We start from the raw sequence: 9,899 nt of genomic DNA, 5'->3' as shown, positions 1-9,899 counted from the left end.
GTCGGGTATCAGGCTACTGGACGCTCTGCGTCGACCGCTGGTTTCGATCGTTTCCCGTATGGTACGTCATTGTGGCGATGCGGCCGGGTCGTCCCTGACCAGTTACGGACGGTTGTGGTTCTGGGATTTTTGCTCACCGTTCTTGTGATCATTTTGACCCCACGGGGTGAGATCTTGCGTGGAGCCCCAGATCGAGGGAGATTATCAGTGGTCTTGTATGTCTTCCATTTTCTAATAATTGCTCCCACAGTTGATTTCTTCACACCAAGCTGCTTACCTATTGCAGATTCAGTCTTCCCAGCCTGGTGCAGGTCTACAATTTTGTTTCTGGTGTCCTTTGACAGCTCTTTGGTCTTGGCCATAGTGGAGTTTGGAGTGTGACTGTTTGAGGTTGTGGACAGGTGTCTTTTATACTGATAACGAGTTCAAACAGGTGCCATTAATACAGTTAACAAGTGGAGGACAGAGGAGGCTCTTAAAGAAGAAGTTACAGGTCTGTGAGAGCCAGAAATCTTGTTTGTTTGTAGGTGACCAAATACTTATTTTCCACCATCATTTGCAAATACATTCTTTAAAAATCAGACAATGTGACTTTCTGGATTTTTTTTTTTTTCTTATTTTGTCTCTCATAGTTGAGGTATACCTAGGATGACAATTACAGGCCTCTCTCATCTTTTTAAGTGGGAGAACTTGCACAATTGGTGGCTGACTAAATACTTTTTTGCCCCACTGTATCTACATAGTTCTTATTACCTGAACAGTTTTCTTTACATTCACCTATCTGAGCTGGAAAAATCTTACTGTTTTGACATTTGAAATACAACTTTTAAATGACAGCTAATTCCAGTCCTAGACAAGGTCTTCATATTTACATTGTGCTAAACCCCACTGCGAACAACACACACAGACACCGTTTCTGCTGGGTAGAAATGCTAGGATATAAACTGCCAAATCACTTCAAACTAAATGTCATTTTTTAAAGAAAACTACAATTCTGAGCTGCAGCTTGACTTTTACGGAACAGTGGCCTAACCTTTTCAGGTCAGATCCACTGGGGAATAGAAATAAGTGAATGAAAGGGCAGCAGCGCTCTGACTGAGCAACGCCAAAACCTCATCGGAAAATACACTCAATAGATAAAACTTAGGCGGAAATAAGAAATCTCTACGGTACAAATACTTGGTCCCACTGGTTATTTAGAGAGAATTACGAAGCACAATGTTGTGTACACAGTAACTTTCACATTTGCAGTCTTACTAGATTGTACCAAGTACTATTCTGTAAATGTAGCTCTAACTGTACCATTAAACATGTTTCCTCTTTACAAAGCTTTGAAGACGTGGGAGTACTGACTCAATTCTGTGTTACATGAAAAGATGATAGAAAATAACAAAACTGACATTTACATTTTCACAGAAAGGTGTCCGCTTTGTAAGGATTGTAAGTCTTTCATTAAAGACGAGTATAAAGTGTTTCCCACAGAGGGGAAAAAGTGCTTTCAGACGCACTAAAGCTTTCCACCTTAAAGCAGCTTAATAAGGCTGATTTCTATCGAATGTTTTCAGAGTGACACATCTGAAGCTGCTGGGAGAATAGCGAGCTTCAGTGAGGGTCCCCTACCCATTTATAGGGGAAAAGCATTACTTTTTCATTGTCCTATATTCTATTAAAGGCCAATATGAGGCGGCAATCTGATACAGTCTATAACCACCATTTATTTCCCAGTAGAGACACCGATGCAAAGCTGTCTCTTAGAACAACGTTTCTGCATCGTACTGTTGGAACCCACCAAAGGCATTAACTCTATACAGTAAATTAATGATAAAGGCACTGTAAACCTTTAAAATTCAACCTATGTGACATCAATTAGTTCCTTATGCATAGACAGGAAGTGGTTTAGGTCTATTGGGGATCCTGTTCAATTGAAAACTTTCCATCATTGGAGTTACCGACATTGTTTTGCCATGAGAAATAATCTGCCTTAATCCCTGTGTTCTTAAAATGTAGATATATAATGGACCTCTTGACATCTCCAGGGGGATGTTTACTGCTTTTGTTGAAGCATTTATTATCAATTCCGAGGTTAAGGGTTAGATGCCTATTCAAGCCATCAGAGTTTCAATGATCTAATTGTCATGTTAGATTAGAGCGAAGGTGTCGATGAAAATGAAACTATTAGACTACCTTCTGCTGCTCTTACAAGTAAATACACATGTATAAAAGAAATAACGCGACTAATTAGAATTCAGGACAAAATTAGCTGTAATATAAAATCAATGTGATATATAATACTGTGGTAGCCTGAGTGATAGTCAAATGTATACAAATGCATTTTGAAAGGTTGTACAGTTGTGCAGAATGTATACACATAATGAAACCATGTTTAAAAATAGATATTTGTGAGGTGTTTTTAAAAGATTTAAGATGGAACCAATGGGCTTTGGCTGACAGGAAGTCACAAAGTTCAATTTTTAGTTTTGTTTACCCTTGGCATTTCTTATAAAATAAGAAGAATAAAGGATATCAACAACCTTATGCTTGTTAGGGGCTAACCCTAACCCTAGGGGCTGACAGAGCAGCACCAACAGATGTCCATCCACTCCATACTGCAGCACTGAAGCTACTAGGCCAATGAGTGAACTTCTGAAGAAATACAGAGAATGAGACTGTGGACAGTGAGTCACACTAACTTCTGTGGCAGAAGACTGAATGCAACACTGCTCTCACAATATTCCTCTGCAGGGCTGAAACATAAAGCACATTGTGTAACTCAGAGAGGAGAGTGAGAAGAATTCACATGGCCGCTCTATAGCCACTTGGTGTAAGGGGTGGACGTTATTGTGGAGTGATGAAATCAATCAGGAAGGGTCAACTAAAACAGGGGGGTCAAACTCATTTTAGTTCAAGGGCCACATTTGATGTCAAGTGGGCCGAGCCAGTACAATCATAGCATAATAACCTATAAATAACGACAACAAAATACACACAAGTTAATGTCTTCTCTGTCATTTCTACATTATGCAAAGTCCGTATGTTTGACCCCCCGGATCTAAACATATTAACATGTGTAGGTCTACATGCTCTGAGGTCTGTAATGTGCTCTTTGTGCTTAAGCTAACACTAATGGCTAATTACCCAGACTGCCCTGCTCAGCATTTCCAGGCCAGCAGCGTCAATGTAGTGATCAGAGCGTCTGACTCTAAGGGGCCTAAAGAAAACAGTGGATGGGCTAATGTCAGCGCGTGCATCCCTCTCGTATTGATCATGCTGCACACGGCGCTCTGAAGCGACTTGCTCTCACGCTGTGATGGAGCATTGAAATTGAAAACAAAGAATGCCTCGCGGCCACCTGTTTATAATCAGTTTGTATGTTGTTCAAATTAGTCAGGACATGGCAGCTGTCTCCTTAGAGACTTGCCTGCCCTACAGCATGCAAGCATGAAACATTGTTATGTGTGCTGTGCGTAATGCAGAGGAAAAGGATTCCCAGTGAAAATCACACAGCAGAGAAATGTGACAGATGTCTGACTACTCTGGCTTGTTTTATTTAAACATGTTGAAAGAAAACAAATGCTGTGCAAAGTTAAAAATCTCACCTATAGCGAGGCAACCTTCAAAATGACAAGGCGGGGAGACTTCCAGGAGATAACGCTCTCATCCCTGAAATGACTATTGGATTTCTGGGATCAACATGTCCGTTTGAATCAGCGCAGCAGCATATTTGTAAGGCGAAACCTACGTGATGTAAACATAACATATGAAAACAGAAACAATATTGATATATGATCTGCTCTCAAAGGATCCTGCCATATAGTTTGCACTTAAAGGACCAATTACCCTAAAAGTAAGTAAGCCGCAGCTAAATTATCACACACAGCTAACATTTTGTGCTACTTGGTTAGGCCAATTTGTGTTCATCCAAGGTCAATTTCAACACAAAACTAATATTTTTCGCATCAAATTCGTTTTCCGTGCATAGCCACGTTTTGGTACAGCTACATACTGTAGAGTAAAATATACAGACAGATACAAAGAAAAACCAAAATAAAGATATCATACAATCGTAAGAAGTTAAAGGGGCCTTACAGTATAATGCCCTTTTTTAGGTTCATATTAGTATTTTGTCTTATATGTCAAAATGGAGGAAATAACCATAATGATGTCATAGTGATGTCACCAGCGTTATCTCAGGATTAACACACTTTACAAACTTCATTCATGGGGTTTGAAAAATGTGGAATTGACCAAAGAGGGAACACATTTAGCATTATGAGAAATGTAGGATCCAGCATTTTTTTGGACTAAATGTCAGCCTGTGCTTGTTTAGTTTTGACCAATATTGATATAAATTGATAGAATCAATCCAGCTGTACATAATGGGAATGTTCATCCAGATTTTAAAAAGCTTTTCTCTAAGAATCTGAGATTGGCATTCACATTTATAAGACTGCATTTTAGACAAAACCAACATGAGCCTTTTGAAATATTCCCGTGCTACACTAATGCTTTTCCCTGATGCCAAACAGTGGGTGTATTGGTTAAAGACGAGGTGTGGAGGGAAACAGAAATAGCTCATATGTATCTCAAGTTAAATCATTGATCAGGTTTGTAAGAGGAATCTGAAAGCTGTGGTTGAATGTAACGCTTCGGATCAAAGGCAAGAGAATATGTTAATAATGATACAAAAGCCCGGGTGTCTCTTCCTCGCGATTCAGAGATGGATTTACAGCCTTATTTTTGGATCGAAAGATAAATATTTAATCAGTCTGCAAACCCATAGTGTGAGGAAACAGCCTTGTGACTAGCTTTAAGGCAACGAGCAATAATTCCTGACCGTTTCTGTTTGATGTTTGTTACTGAGAGAAGAAAGGACATTATACGTCTGTTTATTACAATAAAGTATCCCTGACGATGGAAGGAAACAATATTTGACTCTTGGTTTCAAAAGACATGGTTATCCTAATGTTCAGTTATGCTTCTTTTCCATCTGGTACTGACTTAGTGAGGATGCTTTTGGGTTCACCAATCATTAGTCTCTATTTGACCATGTGACAAGACGATTCACTCTTCAAGAACATCTCCGTAAAATACATGTTTTATTTACGTTTTTTCCGATTTTGGTTCTGATTGATTCTGAATAACTATAAGGCCGGTCCTTAGCATGCACTGGGATAACGAGTTCAGTTATTGATATGTTTAAATGCTTTATTATCAGATGTTTTCATCCAGATAGGGCATCTTTATACCAATAACATACCTATAGGTATAGTATGGAGGGAATGGAGCCCACTTTGACACAAACAGCCCCCCACCTGTATCGCCTCCCCTCCAAATGAAAAGATTCTGGATGCTGCACTTTTCTAGTTGGTTTCCAAATTGTCCAATTACAGCGAGGTCTGGAAACTTTTAGCCCTTTCCTTTCAGGTAAACGTGTCCCTCTGCAGAAAGCGATTGGGTTTCGACTGGGCCTCAATGTGATACAGAACACCGTTTCTCTTCTTCTTTTTTTTTCATCCTGAGCGTCCGTTCCAAGAATCACAATTACACTTTTTTCCTCCTTCGTCCTCCTGAAGGATATCCAATTTTCCCTTCCTCAAAATAGTTTGTCCTCTATTTTTCCTCCGGAGATACTGTAAGATTTCCGAAATTGCCCGAGACGAGCTGCTTCCTGTGATCGATGCCTCTGAATGTCCTCCTCACGCGGCTCAATGTGTGCCGTCACTTCACCCTGAACTCCGCCTGCGCTCAGATGTAATTCAATAACCTTGTTGTGTGTTTGTGTAGCAGAGCGGCTCTCTTTGTTGTCCGTCAGTAACTGATCTTTAATTAGTCTCCCAGGATCGGGGCTTTGCATTGAAACGCCTGGAACCCTGAGCCTCTGTTATGATGATTCATGTTCTGATGAGGTGACTAATCCTCGCCTGCTGCAGATCTGCAGAGCTGTGACAGGTACAGCTTTACACTGCGCTGATGTGGTTGTCCTAATGGCCTCCCATCCAGCCTCTCTTTTTGTGCTCTCTCAGCTTTCAATTCCTCCACTCTGCAGCCTCCATGTTTTTCGATCTACAGAAACCATTTGATCTTTTAACAGATTACTTTATCTGTTTGACCTTGACATGTCCCCAGCTTGGGTAAAGGGGGGTGCATTCTCTCCAATCTGCCCCGTTAAAAAAGCCTTCTCCAGGCAAACACTCCTCACAGCGGATGTCTCTGATTATGTTCCCTTCAGCGATTTTATGCAAGTGCTTCTTAATTATAACTTTGCTCTGGATAATGAGTCTGATATCTGAAATTGGACTTTTCCATTTCTTTTATCCTTGAGTTTCATGGACGCTGTGCTGTTCTGCACATGTGCTCTCTCGCCGCTAAGCTCCACCGCCGCAGGCTTTCCACTCCATAACCAGCAGCTTCTTTATCTTAAGGGGAATAATTAAATCACAGCCCGGCGCTGAAGCATCATGAGTCTGACCTCTGCTGGTTCTTGAAAAATGTTTGAAGGAGTTCGCTTAATGCTGCTCTGCAATGTGTGTTTAATTTGTGCGACTGTTTCAAGGGTGTTACGGTCTTTTGTACGTTTGGTTGAGCTGCGGTGTGAGGGAGCCAGAGTCATATCGGGCCTGTTAATAGAGAACGGATCGTTCATGACCTGAAACTGTTTTTGGAAAGCACATTAGCATTTTCTTCTGTATTTAATCAAGCTGTAGTTATTTGGCAACCGACCGTCTGCCTTTGGGTCAAACAGTCTGGTTTTGAAGTTCCGTGACATACGCTCATATTGAGATCCTCCTAATTTGTACTTATGTACAAGGGTCAAATTAGGCATACATTACGTTATTTATACAAACATAATATGGTTAATTAAAATATAAATGAAAAAGTAAAATATAATATAGTTAGAAACATAAGAAGTTAAAGTAAGAAAGTGCAATGAAAAGATGCAATTAAATACAATATTTATATAAACATAATAAGTTAAATAATGTGCAAAATAAATAAAATGAAATAAAGATATTTATATAAAAATAAGAAGTTCAAGTAGAATGTCCATAAAAGACTAAATACAATTACAAAATATATATATAAATAAACTTAAATGTAAAAAATACAAATATTTATATAAACAGATGAACTTATCAGTCGTGAAGAAAGGTGATACAGTAATATTAATTGCAGTATTTCACATTTGTTTTTACAATGGATATTTTCACGTCTAAAGATATTGCAGTTTCACAGCGTCATGGGACTCTTTACTCCTCTCTGAACTAAGAGCAGAGAAACAGTTTTAGGTGAGTCAGCAGCTCCTGAGGCAGCTTTACAAACTGTTGGATATAAATAATAATAACCTCCTCTCACACTGTACTGCAGGGCTCTCTGCTCGAAGCATGGCAGCATAACAACAACACACTGACCAGAGGACTGACCTCCATCACTACCAAGACCAAATCAACTAAATGATCATTGAAATGTAGCTTTATTTTCCCTTGAGCAACAGTGAAGTTAATGCAGGTAACTTATGGAGTTCAGTCTTAGATCATCATAAATAACGGGAGCGTATCATTTTGTAACTCATTCCAGATCATTTCTAAATTATCACTGGCATCTGTGTTTATCCCCGAGCCCTTGACCAAACAAAATGCATTATCCCCCCTCCATGATACCAGGAGTTCAGCTCCACCTAATCCTTTTGGGTCCATACATAATCAAAAGCAACCCTAAAGGAGCAAGATATTTTTGCTGATCTTCCAGCATAACAGGGATTGAGGAAGCGGAGAGAAGGTCCATGGGAAATAAATGCTGACTGAAGAGATAGCACAGAAAGAATTGCACTCCAGGGACTCTGTTTAGGCGGGAAAGCAACAATGCAGGGCTTATAATAAAATACACTCTGGTTTATTGTTTGGGTTATTATATGACAAACTACCAGGCATCCTGTGGGAGAAGTCTCTAACTTTTTTAAATGAAAATATAACTTTGTATGTAGGGTGTTAATCTCTATATAGGGCTAAAACCACTGTGTTACCATTGGACTCCTTTGTTTACTTTTGTGACATCACTATGTAACACTCCCCCTTCTATTGGCTAAGTGGTTGACCAATCACAACAGAGCCGGCAAGCTAACCAATCAGAGTAGACTGGGCTCTGGTTTCAGACAGAGGGTAAAAAGAGGTGCTGCAGCACAGGCAGTATGAGACAAATAAAGAGCTTTTTGAATATTAAAGCATGGAAACCTCACCAAGCGCACAGAATACTAATTTGAACCTGCTGGGACCCAGAGCTTCCACCCCCAAACTAAAAATAATCAGTACATAATAAACTCGGGAACAAAACTGCAAAATCTGGACTACAAGGTACTCAATAATGAACAAAAAACAACCAAGGATAAACAAAGCACAACACAAACTAAACCAACTGAGGACTGCTCAGTCAGGCAACAGCAACAACAGAAACAGAAGCACACAGAAAGCTACAGCTCATAGCTAACAGGCAGTTTAGTAAACAGTAGTGTCACAGAGGGAAGAAGGGGGTGTGCTTTTCACTCACCCCATTTGTAGAGGAAGGCCAATCTCCTGTCTCCACATGGTGGCGAAGTGGTCAATATCTCTGTCCTAGAATCTTCCCTGCAGCCTTCAGGTCCTCCACAACATTAGAGTCAATAGATGTGTTGGCGAGCAAACTAGCTTCTGAAGTTAGCCATTCCTGCAAGACATAATTTTCATCATTAAAAGTCTGAATCCCTCCTTTTTACTATCAGTACAAAGCTATGGTAGTCTGGGAGTTGGACTCCCATACCCTTTTAATTTTGAGTTGCTATTGTAGTGGTAATTTAATTAAATATTTCCTAAAACCTCAAAATCTCCATAACTGCACGTGAATGTTATCTGCTGACGTCGTTGATGTCACTCACTACAGCGTTGATGCGATTTGATTGGTCGAAATCCACTAGTCTACAGTGAGTGCAATACTTTTTTAAATAATCAATGAAAAAGGGTAGAGATGGCTGCACAGAAGAATAAACCATTCTAAAAGACGCATTTATTGTATTGGAATCATAACGACAGTCTGAAAAAACTGAGTTTTGGGAAAAAACGCCATTTAAAGGAACGATGGCTGAGTTTAGCGCCTGTTATATTTTGAAAATCATAAGCGGATGGACTGTTTTTTCTGTTTCCGGTAAACAGGAAGTGTAGTTTTTAGGTAACAAGCTAATGTTACATGTTTACAAGGAGCAGTAACGAGTTATTTTAGCCTGTGTAGCTAACTGAGAATAACACAAATGAACATGAGTTAACACTAAAGCTGTTGACTGGGAACACGGTAAGTCTTCTCCTTCTCTTCAGCCTGACAGAGGTTAAATCCCTGTCGTTAGCTAGCCTTCATTTCTCCTTTCTCGTTGCTTCTCTGTGGTAAATCTCACTGTGGCAAAAAGTACCTTACGTCATTCATTACAAAATAAATAAACCTTACGTTATTCATAAAAAAATAAAGAAACCTTACGTCATTCATAAGTCGTAAAAAGAAACCAACATTTGTAACATAATAGGCTACATAACGACTTTGTATATACAAATAAAATACAAATGTAAATATACAATGCCTTACATTTCTTACAATTTGTTTGAATGAACTCATTAATACTGCTATTCATATTACTAATATAAATTGATATAATTGGATTGTTTGGTAAAAGAATAAGAGATATTAAATAATTAATTCACCACTTAAAGCTTATTTATACATGTATAATATGTGCTACATCAAAATCACATATGTTTTATTTATTTAGAAATTGCACGTAATATTAACTTCAAATTGGGTTTATGTCCTCTGTAAACTATATATATATATATATATATATATATATATATATATATATATTGCAATAGTTTTTAAATGCTTGA

At 38.9% G+C, this 9,899-nt stretch overlaps 1 protein-coding gene across 2 annotated transcripts in view; it reads left to right on the top strand.

Annotated features, from left to right (window-relative positions):
* The first annotated feature begins 9,147 nt into the window (after nt 1-9,147).
* Nucleotides 9,148-9,899, top strand: part of pnpla4 (patatin-like phospholipase domain containing 4) — a 7,797-nt gene continuing 7,045 nt past the window's right edge. Inside the window, exon 1 of one of the 2 annotated variants that reach the window (XM_010778746.1) lies at nt 9,148-9,315. The gene's annotated coding sequence lies outside the window, so the exon portion shown is untranslated. The remainder of the gene's footprint in view (nt 9,316-9,899) is intronic. The other variant, XM_010778747.1, reaches the window with a different exon arrangement.

Source organism: Notothenia coriiceps, unplaced genomic scaffold (assembly GCF_000735185.1).
Source record: "Notothenia coriiceps isolate Sejong01 unplaced genomic scaffold, NC01 NC01_scaffold00019360, whole genome shotgun sequence".
Taxonomy (NCBI): Eukaryota; Metazoa; Chordata; class Actinopteri; order Perciformes; family Nototheniidae; genus Notothenia; species Notothenia coriiceps.
The sequence above is the reverse complement of the archived record's forward strand: the minus strand, read 5'-3'. Positions and strand labels throughout refer to the sequence as shown.